The sequence below is a fragment of the Monodelphis domestica genome, chromosome 6 (genome assembly GCF_027887165.1).
Source record: "Monodelphis domestica isolate mMonDom1 chromosome 6, mMonDom1.pri, whole genome shotgun sequence".
Classification (NCBI taxonomy): Eukaryota; Metazoa; Chordata; class Mammalia; order Didelphimorphia; family Didelphidae; genus Monodelphis; species Monodelphis domestica.
Window position 1 is genome coordinate 201,991,133 of NC_077232.1, and position 25,523 is coordinate 202,016,655.

The window sequence follows — 25,523 nt, forward strand, 5'->3', positions numbered from 1 at the left end:
AGAGAATTTTTACTTAAACCTTACTCTCAGGGAAATCAACTCTGAGAGGGAAAAACATCCAGATCCATTGGGATCTTGAATTCTATCTTACCCAACAAAGGTAGGGAGAAGGGAAAACCAAGGGGGGGAGGGGGAGAGGGAAAACAAAAGGGGAGGGAAAGATAGGGGGGAAAGGGAGGGAGCAAAAAGGGAGGGACTAAAAAGGGAAACATATCAAGGGAGGGGAAAAGGGGGACCAATTTAAAGTAAATCACTGGACTAAAAGGTAGAGCCGAAGAAGAAAAGGTTAGAACTAGGGAAGGATATCAAAATGCCAGGGAGTCCACAAATGACAGTCATAACTTTGAACGTGAATGGGATGAACTCACCCATAAAACGTAGACGAATAGCAGAATGGATTAGAATCCAAAACCCTACCATATGTTGTCTTCAAGAAACACACATGAGGCGGGTTGATACCCACAAGGTCAGAATTAAAGGATGGAGTAAGACCTTCTGGGCCTCAACTGACAGAAAGAAGGTGGGAGTGGTAATCATGATATCTGATAAAGCCAAAGCAAAAATAGACCTGATCAAAAGGGATAGGGAAGGTAATTATATTTTGTTAAAAGGGACTTTAGATAATGAGGAAATATCACTAATCAACATGTATGCACCAAGTAATATAGCACCCAAATTTCTAATGGAGAAACTAGGAGAATTGAAGGGAGAAATAGACAGTAAAATCATATTAGTAGGAGACTTAAACCAACCATTATCAAATTTAGATAAATCAAACCAAAAAATAAATAAAAAAGAAAGAAGTGAATGAAATCTTAGAAAAATTAGAATTAATAGACATATGGAGAAAAATAAATAGGGATAAAAAGGAATACACCTTCTCAGCACCACATGGCACACTGACAAAAATTGACCATACATTAGGTCACAGAAACATAGCACACAAATGCAGAAAAGCAGAAATAATAAATGCAGCCTTCTCAGATCACAAGGCAATAAAAATAATGATCAGTAAAGGTACATGGAAAACCAAATCAAAAACTAATTGGAAATTAAACAATATGATACTCCAAAATCGTTTAGTTAGAGAAGAAATCATAGAAACAATTAATAATTTTATCGAGGAAAATGACAATGGCGAGACATCCTTTCAAACCTTTTGGGATGCAGCCAAACCGGTAATCAGAGATAAATTCATATCCCTGAGTGCATATATCAACAAACTAGGGAGAACAGAGATCAATCAATTGGAAATGCAAATAAAAAAACTGGAAAGAGATCAAATTAAAAACCCCCAGCAGAAAACCAAACTAGAAATCCTAAAAATTAAGGGAGAAATTAATAAAATCGAAAGTGATAGAACTATTGATTTAATAAATAAGACGAAGCTGGTACTTTGAAAAAACAAACAAAATAGACAAAGTACTGGTCAATCTAATTAAAAAAGGAAGGAAGAAAAGCAAATTAACAGCATCAAAGATGAAAAGGGGGACAGCACCTCCAATGAAGAGGAAATTAAGGCAATCATTAGAAATTACTTTGCCCAATTATATGGCAATAAATACACCAATTTAGCAGAAATGGATGAATATATACAAAAATACAAACTGCCTAGACTAACAGAAGAGGAAATAGAATTCTTAAATAATCCCATATCAGAAAATGAAATCCAACAAGTCATCAAAGAACTTCCTAAGAAAAAATCCACAGGGCCTGATGGATTCACCAGTGAATTCTATCAAACATTCAGAGAACAGTTAATCCCAATACTATACAAATTATTTGACATAATAAGCAAAGAGGGAGTTCTACCAAACTCTTTTTATGACACAAACATGGTACTTATTCCAAAACCAGGCAGGTCAAAAACAGAGAAAAAAAATTATAAACCAATCTCCCTAATGAATATAGATGCAAAAATCTTAAATAGGATACTAGCAAAAAGACTCCAGCAAGTGATCAGAAGGATCATCCACCATGATCAAGTAGGATTTATACTAGGGATGCAGGGCTGGTTCAATATTAGGAAAATCATCCACATAATTGACCTCATCAACAAACAAACCAACAAGAATCACATTATTATCTCAATAGACGCAGAAAAAGCCTTTGATCAAATACAACATCCATTCCTATTAAAAACACTAGAAAGCATAGGAATAGAAGGGTTGTTCCTAAAAATAATAAACAGTATATATCTAAAACCATCAACTAATATCATCTGTAATGGGGATAAACTAGATGCATTCCCAATAAGATCAAGAGTGAAACAAGGATGCCAATTATCACCTCTACTATTTGACATTGTACTAGAAACACTAGCAGTAGCAATTAGACAAGAAAAAGAAATTGAAGGCATCAAAATAGGCAAGGAGGAGACCAAGTTATCACTCTTTGCAGATGACATGATGGTCTACTTAAAAAATCCTAGAGATTCAACCAAAAAGCTAATTGAAATAATCAACAACTTTAGCAAAGTTGCAGGATACAAAATAAACCCACATAAGTCATCAGCTTTTCTATATATCTCCAACACAGCTGAGCAGCAAAAACTAGAAAGAGAAATCGCATTCAAAATCACCTTAAACAAAATAAAATACCTAGGAATCTATCTCCCAAGACAAACACAGGAACTATATGAACACAACCACAAAACACTCTCCACACAACTAAAACTAGACTTGAACAATTGGAAAAACATTTACTGCTCATGGATAGGACGAGCCAATATAATAAAAATGAACATCCTACCCAAACTTATTTATTTAGTGCCATACCCATTGAACTCCCAAAATATTTCTTTACTGATTTAGAAAAAACCATAACAAAATTCATTTGGAATAACAAAAAATCAAGGATATCCAGGGAAATAATGAAAAAAAAACAAATATGATGGAGGCCTTGCAGTCCCAGATCTTAAACTATATTACAAAGCAGCAGTCATCAAAACAATTTGGTACTGGCTAAGAAACAGAAAGGAAGATCAGTGGAATAGACTGGGGGAAAGCGACCTCAGCAAGACAGTATACAATAAACCCAAAGATCCCAGCTTTTGGGACAAAAATCCACTATTAGATAAAAACTGCTGGAAAAATTGGAAGACAGTATGGGAGAGATTAGGAATAGATCAACACCTCACACCCTACACCAAGATAAATTCAAAATGGGTGAATGACTTAAACATAAAGAAGGAAACCGTAAGTAAATTGGGTAAACACAGAATAGTATACATGTCAGACCTTTGGGAGGGGAAAGGCTTTAAAACCAAGCAAGACTTAGAAAGAATCACAAAATGTAAAATAAATAATTTCGACTACATCAAATTAAAAAGCTTTTGTACAAACAAAACCAATGTAACTAAAATCAGAAGGGAAACAACAAATTGGGGAAAAATCTTCATAGAAACTTCTGACAAAGGTTTAATTACTCAAATTTATAAAGAGCTAAATCAATTGTACAAAAAATCAAGCTCCATTGGAGCTCCATGGAGAATTTATCAATTCTCCAATTGATAAATGGGCAAGGGACATGGATAGGCAGTTCTCAGATAAAGAAATCAAAACTATTAATAAGCACATGAAGAAATGTTCTAAATCTCTTATATTCAGAGAGATGCAAATCAAAACAACTCTGAGGTATCACCTCACACCAAGCAGACTGGCTAGCATGATAGCAAAGGAAAGTAATGAATGCTGGAGGGGATGTGGAAAAGTAGAGACATTAATTCATTGCTGGTGGAGTTGTGAACTGATCCAAACATTCTGGAGGGCAATTTGGAACTATGCCCAAAGGGTGACAAAAGAATGTCTACCCTTTGATCCAACCATAGCACTGCTGGGTTTGTACCCCAAAGAGATAATGGACAAAAAGACTTGTACAAAAATATTCATAGCTGCACTCTTTGTGGTGGCCAAAAACTGGAAAATGAGGGCATGCCCATCAATTGGGGAATGGCTGAGCAAATTGTGGTATATGTTGGTGATGGAATAGTATTGTGCTCAAAGGAATAATAAAGTGGAGGAATTCCATGGAGACTGGAACAACCTCCAGGAAGTGATGCAGAGCGAGAGGAGCAGAACCAGGAGAACATAGTACACAGAGACTGTGGTATAATCAAACGTAATGGACTTCTCCATTAGTAGTGGTGTAATATCCCTGAACAATCTGCAGGGATCTAGGAGAAAAACTACCATGCATAAGCAAAGGATAAACTATGGGAATAGAAACACTGAGGAAAAGCAACTGCCTGACTACAGCGGTTGAGGGGACATGACAGAGGAGAGACTCTAAACGAAACTCTAATGCAAATATTAACAACATAGAAATGGGTTCGAATCAAGAACACATGTAACACCCAGTGGAATCACGCGTCGGCTATAGGGGGTGGTGGGGAGGAAAAGAAAATGATCTTTGTCTTTAATGAATAATGCTTTGAAATGATCAAATAAAATATTATTAAAATGAAAAAAAATGCAAGCAATGGAGAGTGGCAATGAACCATCCAATGCTAGACCAAGTAGGGAATGCTATCTTATCTTGACCATCTATACACCCATATCTCACCTCATCTTAACCTCTAGACTGGGCCAGATACAGGTACTATGCACTTCCTATAGGAGGCTATTAAATTCCCCTTCCTGGGGTCAATGAGCTTGGGGCTAGATTACACCTGGGAAGGATCAAGGAGTCCCCTCTTTACTTGGCTTCTTATCCTCAGTTGTAAGACCAGGTGCCTTATTTTAGGAAGAGTCAGTGTCCTAGAGTAAAGTAAGCCTTGGCCAGATCTCAAAAAAAAACAACAACAAAAAAAAACATATTTAAGTAACTGGGCTGAAAGAATACTATAGTGAGAGTCAGGATGTTTAGCTTCTAGTTCCTGCTCTGCCACTAACTCTAAAGCTCTATGGAACATCCAGTTCAAGATGTCCAAGAAACAGTTACATATGTGTGATTATAACTCAGAGATGAGGGCTGGATATATACATTTGGAAATCTTTTGCCTAGAGATTTCTCTATAAAATGAGGAAATTGGGCAAGATGGTTTCTAAGGTCTTGTTTAGTTCTAATAGGTAAATCAGATTTTGGCTCCATTTAACTGTCTCAATGACCAACTTCATTTAAGTAAGAGTTGTTCAGTTCTACTTTGAGATCCTGGACAAATATCTTCTCTAATTTGGGATCTCAGTTTCTCTTGTGGTAACATGAAGGAATTGAATTAAATAGTTCCCCTAAAATGCCTTCCAACTCTAAATTGTTATTATAATTTGAGGGTTTTTTAAGGGGGGAGAGAGTAGACTGCAAGCTCTTAGCTCTCCCCTCCCCAAATTTTTTTTAGTAGGAATTAGCAGTAATACCCCATCCCCAATTATCAGACTCCTTGAATGTCAAGTATGAAGAAATAACTGACTAGTATCAAATTTTCAAGATTTACTTAAATACAAAAAGTTCCTAGATAGCTTGCTTCCTTTACTACTCCAGACATCTCTTTCCCCTTCCGTGGGATGGGATCCAGCTAACTCTCTAGCTTAGAACACCTTTTGTGACATTTGTTATGCTTGCCCTAGGTGCAGAATTGCCTATGTATGATGGATCTGCTAGTCTTAGTAACCATAAGAAACCAAATAGTTTGATTTGTGGATCAATCTCATTTTAGCAAAATTCTATTCTTCACTAGCACCCATTTGAGGTTCTTTCTGCAAATATTTATGAATCATAGACTGTCAAGTTCCAGGTTCCATAGTATGGAGCTGTGTCAATAGGAGAGCCCCATTTGAAAAATAGAAAAATTCATATTGTTTTTAATCTCTGCAGTTCTGGTTCTACATATATTACTGTGTAGTCTTCATGTGAATATTTTCATATTCTTTTATGCTTTTCATGTGTATTTTCTTATCTTCTAAACCCTCTATAATTTGGCTTTTGGTCTTGTCATTTAACTAAAACTGTCTGCTATAATCATCTCTTAATTAAATTAAATTTAATTAGTTAAATTTAATGACCTTTCTGCAATCCTGTCCTTGGCTTCTTTGTAGCTTCTGATACTGTTGATCACTTCCTCCTGTATACTTCTTCCAGCTTTTATAACACTACTGTATTCTGCTTTTCCTTCTGTCTGTTTAACTATCCATGTCATGCTCTCCAAGCCTGACTATCTCTTAAAGTTTTGTCATGAGTCCACTTCATTTTTTGTTCTATTCAATCTCACTTTATAGTATCATTGGTCCCTCTGGGTTCCATTATCATCTCTATGCAGATGTATATATCCAGCCCTCATCTCTCTGAGTTATAATCACTCATTTTTAACTGATTCTTGGACTGGTTGAACTGTATGTTTCATCAGCATCTTAAACTCCCCATGTCTAAAACAGAACTTATCTTTCTCCCAAAAATGCTATCACCCACACTCCAAATTTTTGTTACTTGACTCCCACTCCACATACCCAATCTATTTCCAAATCATGACATTTCTACCTTCATCTTCTCTCTATGTTCTGTTCTCTCCACTCCTACAGTTACAACTGTAGTTGAGAACCTATCACCTCTTGTCTTGACTGCTTCAGTCAGTGGATTCCTTGCCTCAAACCTTGCTTCCAGTCAATACATTCATCATTTGGTTACCAAGGTGATTTTTCTAAAATGTGCTGTGACCTCATTGACCTCTCTGCTTTCAATAAGCTTCAGTGGCTCCCCCTTAATTCCAAGATCAAATGCATTTAAAGGTCTTTAAAGTTCTTCATAGTCTGGTCCTTTCCTGTTTTTCTAGCCATCTTAACCTTGTTTTTTTTCCCCTTGCACCTTGCAGTTCCTCAAGCATGACATTCTTCTCCATCCCTTTGCATTGCTTGTGTCCCTCATCTAGACCCTACTCTGTCTCCTTGTTTGACTTCATTTAGGGCTTAGCTCAAACTAACTGGTACAGGATCATTTTCCTAATCCTTCAATTTGCCAATAACTTCCCCTGAGAGATCACTTCTGTTTACTCTGCAGACCACTACTGAACATCTAATAATTGACATTTTCTCTCTCATTGCAAGTATGCTCCTTGAGGACAAGGCCTGCTTTCCCCCTTTATTGTACTGTATCCCCAGTGCCCAGCAAAGACAAAGTATTTCTTAAATGCTTATTGACTGATGGACTGTTTAATGGAAAGGTGGCATGGGTCAGATGGAATCATGCTGAGTGAAAAGACATCTCTTCTGGGTAGGAACATCATGGTAGCTTGGAGGGAAAAGAGACTAGTGTGGGGAGAAAGGAGAAGAAGCCCTGAACTGGGGAACAACTATGAGAATGGAGAGTTAGGGAATCAGAGTTCCTTCTATGCCTCTCCCTCTTCCTCCTTTTTAGCACAGATCTATGAAACACTGAGATATTCCATCAGGTGACAAAGATATTTAAAGTACCATTAAAATAGGAAAGGTCAGAGCTAGAATGAAGGAACAGAGAACATCTCAGAGATATGTGACTTCTCCAAGGTCACCCAGCAAGATAGCAAAACTGAGACTAAAATTGGGGCCTCGTGCTTCATGTGTACCTTCTATTCTATAACTCAGCTTCCCTTAGGAGGTGGCATAGCATCACACCTGCCACTTGATGATGCTACATACCATTCTTTTTTTTTTCTTTTTAAACCCTTATCTTCTGACTTAGAATCAATACTTGTATTGGTTACAAGGCAGAAGAATGGTAAAGGGGTAGAGGGGTTAAGTGACTTGTCGAGGGTTGCACTGCTAGGATGTCTAAGGTCACATTTGAACCCAGGACCTCCCATCTCTAGGCCTGGCTCTAAATCCACTGAATCATCTAGCTGCCTGCTTTCTTTCTTTCTTTTTTTTTGCTTTGTCCTATTATTAAAAGTTATTAGGATGACTTCTATGTAAACTTCCTAAAAGAATTTGCACTCCAGTCTTAGTTTTATATGGACAATATTTGGAAAAGGCTCTTTTACATACGTAATTGGTTATATAATTTTTTTCTTGAAAATGTATGTGTTTGATCTATAGATCAGTGAATGATAAAAATGTCTTATGAAGAGGAGAAATGGAAATTTTTAAGGCTGAATACATATGTAAATATTTCCATTAAGAAGTTTAAAACATACTGAACCACACTAAAACTGATGGTTGATCAGGTTATTTGTCAAGTTAATGTCTGGAGAGCTTAGTCTGGGAAAGAAAATGATGAAATAGAAATGCAAATATATGCACAATCTCATATGTGATGAGGAGTAGACCCCAGACAACAGTGTCATAATATGTAATAGTGGTACTTAGTACTTATATAGTGAGTCTAATCCAGGGAGCATAAAGTGAATTTCAGATTCCATTAGATGAAAGGTGGCAATGTTATTTTCCTTTGTGTATAACTTATAAAAGAGAATCCTTATGACTTCTTAAGCAAAAATGAATAGATGAATTTAATAGTTTTCTTTGAGATCAACCACCCTAAGTCCTCCTGACCATATCTATGTAAGGAAGAATACCAGAATAGAATCATTTGATCAATGTAATTGTCAAACATTGGAAAATGACTGAATAAACTAGTATGTTAAAGCAACGGAATACTATAATGCAAATGATAATTGTCAATGTCAGGTATACAGAGAAATTTGGCAAGACATACAAAATAACTAAAGTGAAAAACTGCTCAGTGGGATAAGTATATGTATTAACCACTACTCTGTAATAGAAGAAATAGATACAATAAAATTGGAATGAATAATTGTCGAATTGAATAATTGTAGTATAGTTTGCGACTTGGATTTAAGTCACTTTGCCTTTCTAGGTCTTCAGTTCCATCATATGTAATATGGACTAGAGATCTTGCAGGTGACTTCTAGCTTTAATATTCTGTAAGACATAAAGGGAATAACTGACACTTCTCATTGATAGCTGTTTTATGTTTTGATGATTGAAATATAAATAATCATAACTAGTTTTGTTTAAAAATATGAACAGAATTAGGATTGTACTTGCTTCAACCCCTATTTAAAATTAAGAAAGAAAGGGCAAGTTAAGGTCCGAGAAGTCAAATAGGATTAATAATTTATTATTCATTATTTTACTCATTATTTCTTCAAAAATAAATAGAAATCTTAAATCCCATAGTGTATATAAAAATAAATTTACAATCATCTCCAGTACACAATAAATTTGTGATCTCATTGATTTGATAATGCACTTCAAAACCTATCCAGGCCTGCTCATATCCTCTCATAAATTTGCCACAATGGTCCATCCACTATGCTTCCTCAAAGTTCTCTTGACATGAAAGGAATAACTATGGAGTATCTAGGCTGTCTGTCATTCATTCTTGCTATGTAATCCACTCAGCTTACAAAAACATTAAATTGTATAGATAACTTGAAATGAGACCAAAAAATCAACTGGCTTAGTTTTCAGTCTTTTCAATGGTAAATTAAAGCAATAAATTTACAAGCATTTTATTAAGTATTCCTATGTACCAGATATTATCCTTCAAGAGTTTTTTTAGATTCTACATTAAGGTCTCTGTCCCTGAATCAAATGCATAGAAAATTTGGTCAAAATGTAAAAAAGTGAATATTCAGAAAGGTTTATTTTTATTTTTTCAAGAAATCAACTTTAAATTTACCAATACAGAGATCATATTTTTTACTTGGATAATTATGGAGTGATTCCCAGGCATTGTACTGAGTACTGAGCTTCCAAGTATAGGAATCTAGGGACTTTTTTTTTTTTACTAAGAAATCTTATCAAATACCAGCTAAGGAAACCAGCATTTTGTGCTGGAGCAGATAAAATTATACAAGTTCTAAAAAGAAACTGAGAGGAGCAACTAGATAGCACAATGGATAGAGAGCCAGGCCTAGAGGCCTAGAGACCTAGAGATTATTGGTTCAAATCTGGCCTCAGACACTTCTTATCTGTGTGAACCTGGATAAGTCACTTAATTTCCATCGCCTAGCCTGTACCACTCTTCTGTATTAGAATTGATACTAAGACAGAAGGTAAAGGTTTTTTAAAAAAGTTGAGCAAAAGGAATATAAAATTTGTGCTTGACAAAAATATAGAACCACTTTTTCTTGATGGTCCTTTTCCACCTGGATAGCATATATTGCAATTTTCAAAATATTTTGAAAATATATGAAAAAAAGTAAAATGAACTACCACCCCAGACAGGAAATGCTTTTCATTTTGCTTTTGTATTCCCAACATCTACAGGACATGGTATGTGGTTGTACTTAATTGCTTGTGTTGCATTGGATTCAATAGTTTTTGAGCTTTTGTCTCCTCAGAGATTATCCAGTTTACACCCCTTATCCTGTAGATGAGCCTGAGAGAGAGGAAATTATTTTCCTAAAACAATAGAATGAGTTTGGGGAAGAGTCAGCAATAGGGTGGAGGCTTTCTGTTTGGCCCACTTTCTACTTCATCAAACCATCTTCACAGTACTTAGACCTTTGGGTACTTATTTTCTCTACATAGGCACACATCTCCCCTTTCCACCTGGACATCTGTATTCTGACAGCCAGAGATTGCCCAAACTCAGAGTGTCCAAAGCAACTCCTTTTCTTTTCCCTGAAGCTTCTTCTAATTCTTCTCGTTCCTGTTTGTGGGAAGGATGCGACCATTCTTCTGGTCATCTGTCTTCAGCTTCTGTTCTCTGCTTCCTCCCACAGCCAATCAGTGGCCAAGATTTGCCAATTCTGCCTTCTAAGATCTCTTGCTTTCAAATCTTCATTACTCCCTTCATCAACTTAGTTGATCCCTCATAACCTCTTGCCTAAACTTTTTGCAATAGTTTTCCTAATCGAGTTTGCTGCATCCAGCAGTCAAATTGATATTTCTAAAGCATAGATCTGACCATATTAGTTCTTTATTCAGGAAGCTAACTAGCTTCCTCATATACTCTCATGGATAAAACAGACTTCTCTGTTTGGCGAGTTAAGTCTGAAAATCTGACTCCGGCCTCCCTTCCCAAGTTTATCCCTCATTACTGCCCCCTTATATACTCCCCTTCCATCCAAATTGATCTATTTGCACCCATCTTCATCCTTTTGCACAAGGCTATCCATGACAGACACCTTCCTTCCTCACTTTCAGTTCTTAGAACCCATAGCTTTTAGGAAGTTGTTCAAGCCATGTCAGGCAAGATATCTTTACTGATTTCCCCTAATTGTCAGAGCCTAGTGCCCAATATTGACAGTCAGGTGGTACAGTGGATAGAGCATTTGTCCTGAAGTCAGAAGATTCCTCTTCAGGAGTTCAAATCTGGTCTCCAACACTTAGTAGTTGTGTGACCCCGGGCAAGTCATTTATCCCTGTATGCCTTAGTTTTCTCATCTGTAAAATGAGTTGGAGAAGGAAAAGGCAAACCCAGTATCTCTGCCAAGAAAACCCCAAATGGGGACATAAAGAATCAGACATGATAGAAAATGACTGAATAACAAGCCCCCAATAATTGATTTATATTCATTTTGTATGTATCACTGAACTTACTGTGTACATGTAGCATTCCCCTTCTCAAATAGAACATAAACTCCTTGAGGGTAATGATAGCTTTATTTTTTTTATGTTTTGGTATTTTCAGTACCTAGAAAAGTGTTTGGCATATAGTAAACACTTACTCCTCATTAAATGATTTGCTTCTCTTTCAACAAGAAAAAGAATGGGTTCCATCAAAGAGAAAGGGTTTTTTTCTAAGTTTTTGAATGACACCTTTACAAATAGCTGTATTGCTAATACCCTGTGATCTTTTCTTTAATCATATGGAAACATCTGAGCTAAGACCTGCTTTTTGTTATAAAGTCAATAAAAGTTAACCACTAAGGTTGTATCTTGAAAAAAAAAATTCTAAAGGAAAGAAATTGCCCATTGCTGTATCATAGGTATTACTTTTTGAAGAAATTTATTTTCTGTCATGCACTATTCTTCTGTATTCAGAAAAATGGTGATTTTTTCCATTTTTCATTCCTAGTTTCTTAGGCAGATATTGTCAAGAGGTAGTATGGGAATATCTCATTGAGAAAGAATTACCTGGACTAGTTGAATCTATTTGATCTGCTGCTGAGATTATTTGTCATCCTTTTTTTTTCTGAAGCTCCTAGTGCTCTGAGTGCCCCACCTTCTGCTGGGCTTCATCTCAGCTTAGCCCCTGTCTCTGCACTTTTAACAATCAGATAATTGAACAATTCTCCAAAGAGCTTCCTTTATATGTTGCATAATGCCACTGTTGTGAATGGCTTAAATCCCTTTGACCCATCCAGTGGATCAGCTGCTGACACAGTGAATAGAACCTTAGCTTAGGAGTCAGGAAGTCCTGAGTTAAAATCTGGCTTCAGACACTAGCTGTAATTGGGCAAGTCATTTAACCTATTTTTTCAAGGAAAATTTAATTTATTAACGTTTAAGTTTCACTTTAGCTACTAGATAGTAATAATAGCATTCATACAATACATAGGTGCTATTACCCACATTTTACATATGGGGGGAATTGTGACTGAAAAAGGGTAAATGACTTGCTCAGCTAAGTATACATTCAAACTCAGGTCTTCCAGACCTCAGGTGGAGCACTCTATCCACTGTGTCAGCTACTTGCTTACAGCTCTGGTGTCCTGAGTGTTTCTGAGAATTATAAACAATAACAATAACCAAAACTCTGCTTTCTGATCTGTTACAGAATTGTGATATTTCACTTCATTTTTTTCCATTTCATTTCTTATTGGTTCCTCCTGACATTTGACAATATAGTTGTTCAAAACCTTTCCCAGTCTCTTAAATTATGGGTCTTTTACCTTTGACATCCCTCAAATTTCAGCCTCACTAATCTTCTTACTGGAGCAACTAGATAGCATGGGGTAAAACTTTGGACCTTGAGTCAGGGAGACCCACATTTATATTTGGCTTCAGGCACTAGCTGTGTGACTTAGGGCAAGTCACTCAACCCTGTTTGCCTTAGTTTCCTCATCTATAAAATAAATTAGAAAAAGAAATGGCAAAACCACTCTGGTATCTTTGCCAAGAAAATCCCAAAATGGGGCCAAGAAGAGTTGGATATGCCTGGACACAACAATAACAATCTTCTTATTGAAAAATGACTTGTCAGTCAGATATTGTTGATTTGATTTCATTACTGTAATCATTAATTTAGGACTAAAGGGGGCTTTAGCAGTTATCTGGTCCAACCCCTTTCTTTTAAAAATGGAGAAACTTAATCCTATAACACTCAAGTGAGTTGCCCTAGGTCACACAGTAAATGATGAAGCTGGGATAAGCATCAGGCTTGCCCCTACATCTGTGTGCCTAACTGACTTTGGGTGTGATTCCCTTTTTACCTTATCCCAAGAGTTCAATCATCTAGCAAACTCAAACAAAACAGCCATCACTCTTTTGTTTATTCCATCAAAGCTAAATTTTGAGTCAATTGGGTTTCGAATCCTGAATGAATACTAATAACTTTCCCATTTTTATTAAAAATGATAAAGACTTATTTTAATTATCTTTTTCCTGGAGATAGATTTTTAATTACCTTATACTTTTACAGGATCAGGTTATTAACTGTTTTAAAAAAAAGATTTAATGAATGTTATTTCCCTTAGGTGCTTAGGAACTAATGAAAGTCTAAATTTGTAAAGGTATCTGTCAGAGCAAAGACACTAAATTGGGAGAGGAGGGTGGAGCAAGAAACCAACATTCAAAGTTAAAACCTTTAAAAGCTACTCTGTGCTCCTGCAAGGGAGCTCACAAAAGGGCAGGGCTTCCTGATGATTTATGACAGTAGGGCTTAGTTTTGCACTCCCAGTGGACAGAGCTATGCATTGCAGGTACCTAATCCATTGGAACCCATTCCACTTTCCCAACACTTGTGGCTAATTGCTTGGAAGTGGAAAGTTACTTTAGTTTTTAGGGAACATGTTTTCTACACTGCAATCTTGCTTGAGAGAGAACCCGTTGGTAAATTTGGAGATTAATGAGGAGACACTAAAATGGGAATGATGTCTTCCGAATGATGCACTTGAATGATCAGTTTGATTTTTCACCCTGTGGAGTAGAGTTCAAAGTTCCATGATCCTACATATTTTCACACAATAACAAAGAGGAAGCTGAATGAAGAACAAAGAATTAAAGAATCAGAGAATTTTATGAGTGGGGTGGGGGGTTCTTAGGCAAAATCCATCCCATTATCATTTTACTAAGGAAGCATACTTAGAGGGAGAATATGACTTACTCAAGGTTACATAGGTAGTAATTGACTGGGATTTGAACCAAAATTTTGAATACAAATCTAATGATGTACAACATACTGTATTTCATGAACCTATGTGTGGGCTTGAGAATTAGTATGATTTCATTTGAAGATTAGCCTAGATGCCTGGTTAGGTCAGGGTACAACCAATAGTATAGCGGAGCCCCTGGGGAAGTCCCAGGACCAAATACAGGGCATGTCAACTTGCCAGATACTAGTGATTTGTCCTTAAGATTTCAAATTGTCATTGTTCTGAGAACATTGCTTTGGAAGACACATATAATGGTATCATCTAATGGATCATTTAGATAAAATTCTATCTTCCCAGAAAATAATGACTAAAATTAATCAATTACTCCAGAAGTTTGTAAATACTAGATAAAATCTTTTATAATATATTCACTTAAGTAACTAACTGATTGAACTTCTCTCTAACTCTTCTTATGGAAAAGGTAGAAAGACATGGGTTGGATGGTTTTAATAGATGAATTTCAAATTAGTTGAATGATTAGACTCCCTCATGGCTCAGTGTCAAGTCAAAGAGGCGCTGGTTCTAGAGTCAGATGACTAGGTTCAAATTCTGCCTTTGATATGACTTTTGTAACCTTGCCATGTCATTTAATTTCCCAACATCTCAGTTTCCTTATTTGTAAAATTGGGGTATTGAAAGATGTGATATTGAAATCACTTTAAAAGACTGATATATATTAATTTAAGGTCACCAAGGAATTAACTTGTGTAATTCCTAAATGAAACACTCAAGTCATCTGCCAAATTTTCTCAAACAAGCTAGACCACTGATGATCTTTAGCTATATCATAGGGAAAATTCTTTTTTATGCATGGAATGTACTAGATGGCCATTAAGGTCGCTTCTAACTCTAAAATTCTATGATTTTTTAATTTTGTATCTCAGGCTTGGGTCAGCCACACGTGGCCTGCGCTGCCGGACATCACGGAGGACACCCCATCCCCAATATCTGCCAGGATCAGGCCCTGCATCTTTAGAATTGAGTTAGAACTGAACTGGCTTTGAGTAGGAGGTGAGGTAAGAACATGCTGGCTTTTGTGTACAGATTAATCATGTGAGCAATGATTAGCAGGTCATGCATTTCTACTAGTGATTTGGGATTTAGGCTGATTGATCAAAACTCACAACCAATGGCACATATTTGACCCACAACTGGTTTGGGGTTAATGTGAATAGCTAATTGGCTTGCACAGAAATCAACCAAGCCTCAACTCTAACCGAATCAATGATCGCTAGAGATGAATTAAGGCCATAATAACAATAACTCATTGTGTACAATAGGTTGCAGTTCATAAAGCACTTTCCTCATAATATCTCTGTGAAGCTAGTATTATTATACCCATTTACTTATAAAAAATGGGAGCTCATGAAGTGAAGAGACTTATCTAAGGTCACAAGGTAGTAAATGATAGCTGGACTTCACCCAGTTCTTCTGCTTCCTTATCCACATCTCTTTCCACTATACTTTTGAACCAAAAGACCATATAGATTAATAAAGTACTTTTTTAATTGCATCAAACAACCTTTTAAAATAGAACTGAAAATGAAACATGTTTCCTCCTCTTGGCAGACGAGGTAGGGGGCTGCGCAGAACATGATCAGCCATGGTCACCATGCCTTTTGACTTTGTTTAAATATTTTCTTTTTGTCAAGATAAGTGATTAAGAGGAAATTACCATAGTATAAAAACAAAAGGCAACAATAACATTTTAAAAATGTATCACTATCTCAAATGTCCAATCTTAAAAGGGGAATCTAAATCAGAGATCAGTTACTTTAGACCAGTTTTGGCAAAGTTTTTCAAATCTGCGTGCTCAGACTGTAATTTCAAGCTGCCTGTGAGCTCCCTCGACCCCTACCTACCCCGTTACCCCAGAGAGTAGAGAGAGGAAGTGCTCATTTGGGGTGACTAGACAAAGGGGCAGGGCATGCAAAAAATGTCTTTGGGTGCTAGGAAGAAGAGGAACAGAGCAGGTCCCCGAGTGCTGACTCTGCACAGGTACCAATAACTTCGCCAACACTGCTTTAGACTAAGGGTAGGCCTTAATAAAATGAATCTTTTGATCAGAAGTGACCACTGTTAGTAGTCTTCTCCTCTTCTTTTACTTCAAATTTGATCTCTTTGTCATTCCAAGAACCACCACTATCTTTGAAGTCTAGTCTCATATCTGAACCACTACTTTATATGGCCTCTCTCTAATTCCTCTATGTTCCTCCCCTAAACTAGCTGTGGGACCTGTATATAGTAGACAACAAATGGTTGTTTTTTGAATTCTTCAATCCAAAGAAGCAGAGACTGAAATGCCCAAGTTGGATTAGATGATTTCCAAAATCTTTTCTTCCTTTTAATCTATGGTCCTATGATCCTTTGAAAATGCATTTCGGTATCTTAAAGTCAGATAATTTTTCCTAAAAGAATTTTATCCTAGATTGAGAAGCATATTTTTCTTCAATCACTGAAAATAAAGCAACATGTCAACATCATCTAAAAAATATTTAATATATTTGAAAAGTGATGCACATCATTCTGCCTCCATAGAACACATGTCCACAGAGAAGGATTTTGCTTCTAGATTAACTCACAACACTGAATTTGAAACATCAAATGGAATATAGTCCTACAATAATTAGGCTTGGCAAATGTTGTGCATGGTAGATGTTTTGTATTTTTATAACACAATCGTAAAAGAAAGTGCATTTTCAGGGTGGTATAATTGATGACTGCATGTGGAAGTCAGCATAGAACTAATAAACATTCACTTAGTACAGTTTTTAAAGAGCATCAAACTGGAAATTCCCATTGTAACTACTAGGCAGGAGTCTTAGACTCTTTGCTCAGACAAGTTAATTCAATTCTGTTTCATTCTATTAAAAGTTTAAGAATTAATTAGAGGAGGACAAATCACAGCTTCTGATCTTTCTGTTAAATCAGTCACAATGATGTTTGTCTGTGAATGAACAAGCCAAGCACTGACCATGAAAAACATGGAGAAAATTGTGAATGCGACCACAGAGAACACCACCCTCAGCAAAGTTGCATGGATTAAAACTTCAACTCAAATGACTCCAACACTATTATTGACTCAATGTGTGTTACTGGACTCTGCAAGAGGAGATGTGCCCCCTGGTGGTATTGTGATTAATCCAATCAAAGACTTATTTGTAGAGTATCAAAATAAATACAACAGGGTTGATTAGATAGACAAGAGCTATGACACCTTCTTTCATATCTTTATTTTGTGACTGCAGTTGGATGAAATTGTTTTAAGTCATTGTTAATACAATGGCCTAGATACACTTCCTTTTAAAAAGAGAGTTGTTACATACAAAAGCAAGCATTCTTTTTTTCCCCAATCTCATTGAGTGACAATAGGATTCTAGACTCTCAAAATCAAGAATATGATCATGGTTCATTCACATGAAAGCACTATGCAGCAGAAAGAGACCTGGAAGGTCAGATCCCAGCCCAGCTTCCTTTTTCAGGCTGTTGGTCAAGTCACTTAACTAACCTCTCTAGGTCTCTTGACTGAAATATTTAGGTAAATGACCTCTCTGGACCCTTTCAACTCTAAATTTATGATCCTCTGAAGTCATTTAAATTTTCTGGGCTTCAATTTTTTAAAATGTTTTAAATTTTAAAACTCTTGAATCTAGCGGTTGGATTAAATGATTTCTAATAACCCTTGTTGCTCTAGCTTCTAAAACTTGCTAAAAATATAGAAAGCTTTACTATCAATAAACTCATAAGTTTAGTTTATTCACTTTCATTCACATTCTTATTTCTCATTTCTCAGTCAGTTTGATTATTCAGTTGAGTTTTATCATAATAATACTGCAAAGCACAGCCTGAAACACTATGCCTAATGGTAGTCATCTAAGACAAAGAGAACAGAAATAAGATGATGTAGTGATATAAAAGAAGCTGTCTGTAGAAGGAAAATTGACTGCAGATCATTCAGAGGCCCTTTCATTCTTATGTAATATCAAACAGGTGTTTTTTTTTAGAGGTACCATTAATTTTAGAGCTGGATAGACCTTGGTTCTATATTTTTAATCAATCAATAAACATTTATTAAGCATCTACTCTTAAGATGTTTGAGGATTCATATGCAGAAGAAAAAGAATTTTTAAAAAATGATCCAAGGTTGAGAGTTGATATGGTCACTGGTGAAAAGGACAGTAGTGCTAATAGCACCAGTAAGGAAGGTATAATAATTCCCTTGTTGAACATGGAGGTGACCATGTCAGATCAAAGGCTGGTCCTTCTCCTTGAAATGCCAGCCTTTCTGTCTTTCACATCAACCCCATCCCCTATCCCTTTTTCTGCTCTTATTAGCTCTACCTTTGTTCTTTGTAATAAATACCTATAGCCACCTTTGTTCTTTGAGCATCATTAATTTTCTTCTCCATAAACTATTCTTGCCACACTTAAATATGTATAGCTAGATATTCTTCCATCTCAAAAAGCTCTACTAGTTCAACCTTTCATTTTAAAACTATATTTTTCCCCCTCATTCAGTTCACTTGAATATGCATTTAATAAGTGCCTATTATGTGCCAGCCAGTGGGTCTGCAAAGACAAAAATGACATAGATCCTTCCTATAATGATCTTATTGTCTTTTCAGAGAAAAAAACAGGTAACAGAGAAAATTAAGTATAAGTCAATTTCTTAAGGGAAGATCCTGGTCTAATAGAATGGGTGCTTAGAGGGCACAATAGAATAATGGACAGTATTCAAAAGGAGGTACATGAGCAGGTAGGAGAGAAGATTCTGAGAAGCCTCTGTATTCTTTTAATTTAATTTTAATTCTTTTAGTAGTAAATAAATTATATACTAATTTATCTTATTCCCTTCATTATTCATATCCAAACTTAAAAATAAACTCTGTATTTCTACTGTTTCTAACACTCCCCTTCCCCATATTTTCCTTCTTGACTCCTTTCATTTCTATTGGCATCTGCCAACTTGGGTTTCACAAAGATAGCAAACAATGGCCTCTTTAGGGCCTAGACATTTCTTATCATCTCCAACCCTTCCTCAAGATTTGATCAAATCTGGGATTCTTTCTTCCTGTTTTTATGGCCTCTTCTCCCATGCAGTCCACTTTCCTTGGTTTCCAATATAGAATGGATAGATGTGAAGGTATACAAGCTGACATTCCTGACAGAGACATTCCTTAGAAAATGAAAGTGGCAACTCTAAGGATTACTCAGGAAAAATACATCTTATCTAGAAATGATAGGTATTGCATATTGAAAATAAAATATTGTATTGGTGATGGGATTTTTATAGGCTCCCCACTAAAAAATAAGAAAAAGCAAAGTGGAAATAGCCTTCTTAATTTTAATTTTTTTTTAAAGAACTCACATAGCATAAATCAGCAAATAATAATCCTGGCCATAAGAGAAGAGACTAGAAAGAGCCATCTATAATGGAGCAGGACACCCAGCCTCATGCATTTAGAGCTAAGATCAAGGAAAATAATTGAAAAGTTGAGTATCTTTAATTGGTAGCTCAGGGGTTAAAGCCAGTGGCTTTGGAAACAAGAGCCTATGAGTTCAAATGCCTTTGAGGCTATGACAGTTTTTGAGAGGTAACATGGTACAGTGAGAAGAGGTCTAGATCTGTAGCCAGAACAACTGGATTTGAATTCTTTTTTTAAAACCTATCTGCTCTACCACATTAGATAAGTCACTTCACCTGACACTCATTTTCCCCACCTGTGTAAAATGAAGTCATAATAATACTTTAATATGATGTAGTCAATATAACATTGAACTTGGAGAAATTAATTTAACCTCTCTAGGCCTCAGTTCTCTCTTTTGTTAAATGAGAAGGAAATTTATAAGGTCTGTTTCAGTTCTAAATTTTACAAAATGAACCTACCTTATTTAATTTTTGTGAGGATCAGGTGAGGTAAAGTGCTTTGTAACTACAATGTATTTTTTAGATGCAAACTATTATTATTATCTACCCATGAAGTTCAGATTTATCTCCTAAAAGGTAGGAGATGGGAAAGGGGTGGAGAAATGAAGAAAAATCTATGATCTGATTCCTTCCATACCCTGGCAGTTGTGGATCAAACTGTTATTTCCTAATCATGAAGTCAACATAAACTCTGAAAATGTAATGTGTGTGTAAGCGTGACTAATTTGTAATGGATTGCATATTTTCATGTTAAGGTTGTCATTGTTAAAGAGTGACATTGCATGTGATCAAAGTCTATGGCTGCAAGTGCGTCCTTACAATCCATTGAAGAGCCCAATATGTTTGCAGACACTTAGGATCCTATGGAGTCTGATGGAAAGCAGGTTGGGCCAGCAGTGAGAATACTTATCTCATTTCTTGGCTAAATGCTTCCAATAATGGGCTGTGTGACCTGGAACAAGTCACCTTCCCCCTAGGGGGAAGTTTTTCCTCCATAATAAAGAAATGCAGGATTTTGAGTTGGAAGGCATACAAAGGTGAAGAGACTTGTTCTTGTCACACCCTCAAATACCTCTTTGCCAATCACTCAGCATTTACTAAGCACCTACTATCTGCCAGGCTGGTACTATGCTAAGCATTCAGAATGTAACAACAAAAGAAACAAAGAGGACCTTCATTAGAAATATTTAAAAAAAGTAGTTTTTAGAGGGAGGACACTAATAACTGAGGAGAAGGAGTTCAGGAAGGCTTCATGTAGAAGGTGAATTTGAGCTGAACATTGAAGGAAACCAAGGTTCCAAAAGGTTATGGTGATGAAGTGAATTCCAGGCATAAGAAACAGCAAATAGGAAAGCATGTAAATATCTGTTTTAGGAAAAGCAAATAGGCCATTGTGTCTGGACCAGAGCTTGTGGATGGGAAGAATAATTGGTAATAACTATCCTACCTCAGTAGGTTATTATTAGAAAATGTATTTTGATATGACAACAAATCCATTATTTTATTCGTGTGGATACTTCCTCCCCACCTAGGCATGTATGTAGGTTAAGCTATTTCTATGAAAGACAAAGAATCTGTCATCAAGATTTTATGGTTCATAGAGCCTACACTCAAACCATAGGCTTATTAGCAGCTTTCTAATGGCCTTAGGCCACAGTATTATGACATCCTGGTCACATAAAGGCTTAAAAAGTCCCACCTCTGTGGAATCAAGGTGCTTCTGACTTGGCAGATATCCCAAGATCACATTAGTCATCATATCCTGCTCTCCCAGTTTTGTGTTTGGAGATGAAGGAGACCATCTACGCAGACTGAGTGCTGTAGCCTTTCTATGATCTGGCTTTTGTTAAGAGTTGAATGACCTGTGAGTGTCTCATTTTGTTCTAGTATCAGACCTAAATTAATTAGGGACAGGCCTGAGTCAGGTTGAGTCTACCATACCTCTACTGATATAGAATGGTATAATAAGTTGCTGCCATGATCCAAACTTTATTACATGGTATCTAGCCCTTCCACTAATGAATCTCTCCAAACTTAGCCAGGCTGGGTCTCCATGGACCAAGAATCCAATGAAGGGCCATATTTGAAGTCTTTCCAGGCTGGTAGGCCCTCCAAAAGTTAGTGCTCTACTGGCAGTTTCAAAAATCCCAAGTTATCACCACACCATGATGAAGCTTGGGAGAAGGAATTTGGTGGAGGCATTGCAAAAATATGAATAAGGAAATGCAAAATATAAAGTAATTTGGTGGGGAGAGAGATCTAAAAGCAGAGAGATCAGGAAAGCATGTATCAGGATGGTTTACTTAAGCTGAGCCTTGAAGAAGTCTATTCCAACAGGTTCCTAGAAGTGAAGGTGATATGGAAGAAAACTGCCTAGGTCCTGGGCAGCCTGTACAAAAGGCAAGAAAGTAGGAGGAAGAATGTCTAATTCAGGGGTCAACTGGGTCAGTTTGTTTGTAATATTGCTTGTGAGGGGGAAAATGTGAGATCAGTCTGGTAAGATAGTCTAAAACCAAATTACAGAGGGGTTTAAAGCCAATTCTAGGCAGAAGACTGTGTTTTATCCCAGAAATAGGTAATAGGGAGCCATGAAAGCTTTTTAGCAGGGGGTTGACATGGTCAGAATGTAACCAAAGGCTAAAGTGTAGAAGTTTTGATTGATGTTAACTACTACCTAAATTTGTCTTTTTTGTAATAATTCACTTTCTTTTTCAGTCACTTCATACCTATAACACTGAAAATGATAAAATTGCTTTTATTTTACAATTATTTATTTATATTGCCTTTATTCTGGTTAGTACCTAAAGTTACTTGTGATTTCATATGAATTAATTTTTTCTTAAAATAAAACAACAGTTTCTATAGTGATAGTGCAGGCTCCCTAACCATTTATCAATAGTGTGTAAAAGAACCAAGCATTCCTTGCATGAAATGCTTTGATCACATCATCAATATTTTTCATATTATCTATGACTTTCAGTCATTATATAGATTGCCTAATAGCCATAACAGACAATGCTTGATTTCAAATCTTGCCTGCCACATATATTTACAAAAACATGAGCAAGGCGGGATGAGTAGTCAGAATAATGAACTGAAAATTCAGTCTCAGAGACTTAATCCCTTGTCAGTCACTGCTTTAGTGAGTGTGAGATTGTTGTCTGATGTTCTATGACTTTTTGAGCAAGTGGTTTCCGTCTCAGGACCTGGGTTTTCGCCTCCTTTGTACTTATAATGAAATAATTGTTGAGCCTCTTGTTTAAAGTGGTTAGCTAAGTTTGTTAGAATGTCATTCTAATGAGGCTGAGGGCATGGGATCCATCAGCCCATCAGCACCTGGGACAATTAGTTGCACTCTGTTCAGTGGATATAGGCTGGAACTCAAGTTCGAAAAAATGTGTGCCCTTGGTCACAAGGGGGATTAAGCCTGAGAAATTGGCATAGATCAGTGAAAATCCATTGCGGGTGCTTAATGGTGGGTCAGCCTGCAATGGAGTGGGTCAGGCCTCACTAGTAGAATGGGGACAGAGAGATGGAGGTTTGGGCCTCCCACTACAAGTTCTCAGGAAGAAAAGAAGATAGACTCATAACTTAACAATGGATTCACTAAAGCTTTTACTAAGGACATATTAATTAACAGTTAAATTCCTAGAAGCCTCCTTTTAAGAAGATATTTCCCCCACCCCATGCCCAGTGAAGTAAGAGATATATACAAAATAGCCACTGGGGTAACTGGTCTGAAGAGTGAGCAGTCCAGGCTTCTACTTCCAGTTTGGCTTCTAATTATCTGTGTGACCTTGGGTAAGTCAGATCCATCCTTTGCAGCCTCAGTTTTCTCATCTGTACTGTGAAGAGCCAACATCAGATTATCCCTAAGGTCTTGCCCTACCCTAAAATTGTATGAATTTAAGATTACGAAGGATAGATACCATCTGTTGAATATCAGGTTCAATGATGAAACATTTTAGGTTTGAAAAATTTGCCTTTAATCTTCAGCAACACCTTGGACTCCTAGTATCTCAGGAAAACTAAGCTGATCACATTAAATGGCTTTGCTTATATAGTTTATGACCAAGTGCTTTGGTTTGCTTTAGATAACACTGTGCCACTGTTGCTAAGATACAGTTTTGTAAATAAATTATTTTAAATATATATCTTTTGCTGGAAAAAAAGTGATGGAAGCAAAAGAAAAATGCATAAGGAAAGCAAGTTAACTGTGGTTAAAAATAATAATAACAGGTGCTAGGATAAGGCCTTGGGAGATATTAAAGTCTAAACTTTATGAATGAAGCCCTGAATGCTCTTTCTGTTTAACCCTGAACAGCCAATCTGGAATCTACTATGCTGCCATTCTGAGCTTGGGATGTGTGAGTTGAGGCAGGGCCTTCAGAGACATATTGGTTAGGTATAAGGAACTTCCTTTTACAGTCCTGATACTTTGGCCAGTTTAAAGAAGACAGTTGTTGTTGGAGGATAGAAACATTCATTTACTACTGACTCAATAAACATACATTATGTACCTCAGATGTGGCAGGCTCTCTGGGGAAAGAAGAAAATGAAATAATTTCTGCCCTCAAGGAGTATATATTCTATTGAAGGAAAAGAACAAGTATACAGATGAGTAAATACCAAATATATACAGAGTGCTAAGGAGGAGGGTAGTAGCAACCACAATTGTAGGAGTAGATTTGGAGTGGGGGGAGTCTGAGATAGTGGCAGAATGGGGATAAAACTCCAGGTAACCTGGCATCAAGAGTATTGGATTGGGAGTCAGAAGGCTTGGGTTCAGTCAGACCTCAACTATGACCTTGGGTAAGTCATAAACTTAACATACATGTAAACATAACCTCTCCAGTCCTCAGGTTAATCATCTGTGAGATGAGGACCTTGGATCACCTGGCTTTCTAGCTCTACATTCATCATTTTCCCCACTCTTTCCATCAGCCTTCCTTTTTCTTTAGCTAAAGAGTTCAGCAAAGGATGGAGGAGAAAATGGTGTCAAGGATAAACCCAAAATAAAGAGTTCTTAGAGTTCAGCTAGTCCATTCACTTCATAGTTGAAGAAAGGAAAAAGTGCCTTGACTAAGATCACACAGTTGGCAATGGCAGAGACAGAAATCAAATGAACAGCAGCCTATTATCTCCAGGAGAGGAGGGATAGGAGTTGGGAAGCGTCAGGAAGAGCTTCCTCCTCAAAAGTAGCCATCAGCCTTAATGCTGCCTTCAGACAGTTTTTTCTTTGAATCTTAGAAGGTTTTCCTTTTTGAATTTCTGATTAAAGCAATGATAAAATTAGAAGATTAGCACTTAAAATTTTTTTAGTTTATTGAGTATTACCTTACAACTGACTTATTGGCTGTGAAAAGATTTATCCAGAGGAGACAGCAGGTGACAGGCAATGTGGATGGAGAGGAAGGGAATCAGCATTTATAGAGTGCATCACAACAACCCTGAGAGGTAGATACCATTATTTACCCACATTTTATAGTTGAAGAAACTGCAGCAAATAGTGATTAAGTGACTTGCCTAGGATCACTCAGCTAGTAAGCATTTGAGGATGAATTTGAACTCAGGACTTCCTAACTCTAGGCCTAGCACTCTATCCACTGGGCTATCAGCTGCTTGGCTGAGAGAGACTCCAAATTTCTTATCATTATTTTTTAATGAATTGAAAAAAAAGCTCTCAGTTTCACATTTTTGTCTTTTATTAGTTGTGTGAACTAAAACAATTACATTGCCCTTTCCAGCCTCATTTTCCCCATGTGGGTTTTATATTTGACTTTGACTCTGCTTTTTGCTGTCTGTGAGACCTCAAGTCACTTACATCCTAAGTCCTTGGCT

At 36.7% G+C, this 25,523-nt stretch overlaps 1 protein-coding gene across 19 annotated transcripts in view; it reads left to right on the forward strand.

The window, feature by feature from the left end:
- NPY5R (neuropeptide Y receptor Y5) overlaps positions 1–25,523 on the forward strand; it is a 170,267-nt gene that overhangs the window by 53,739 nt on the left and 91,005 nt on the right. For 15 of the 19 annotated variants that reach the window (XR_008912950.1, XR_008912941.1, XR_008912949.1 and 12 more), the window contains one exon: positions 15,139–15,270. The gene's annotated coding sequence lies outside the window, so the exon portion shown is untranslated. The remainder of the gene's footprint in view (positions 1–15,138; positions 15,271–25,523) is intronic. The other 4 variants (XR_008912948.1, XR_008912944.1, XR_008912951.1 and 1 more) reach the window with 1 other exon arrangement.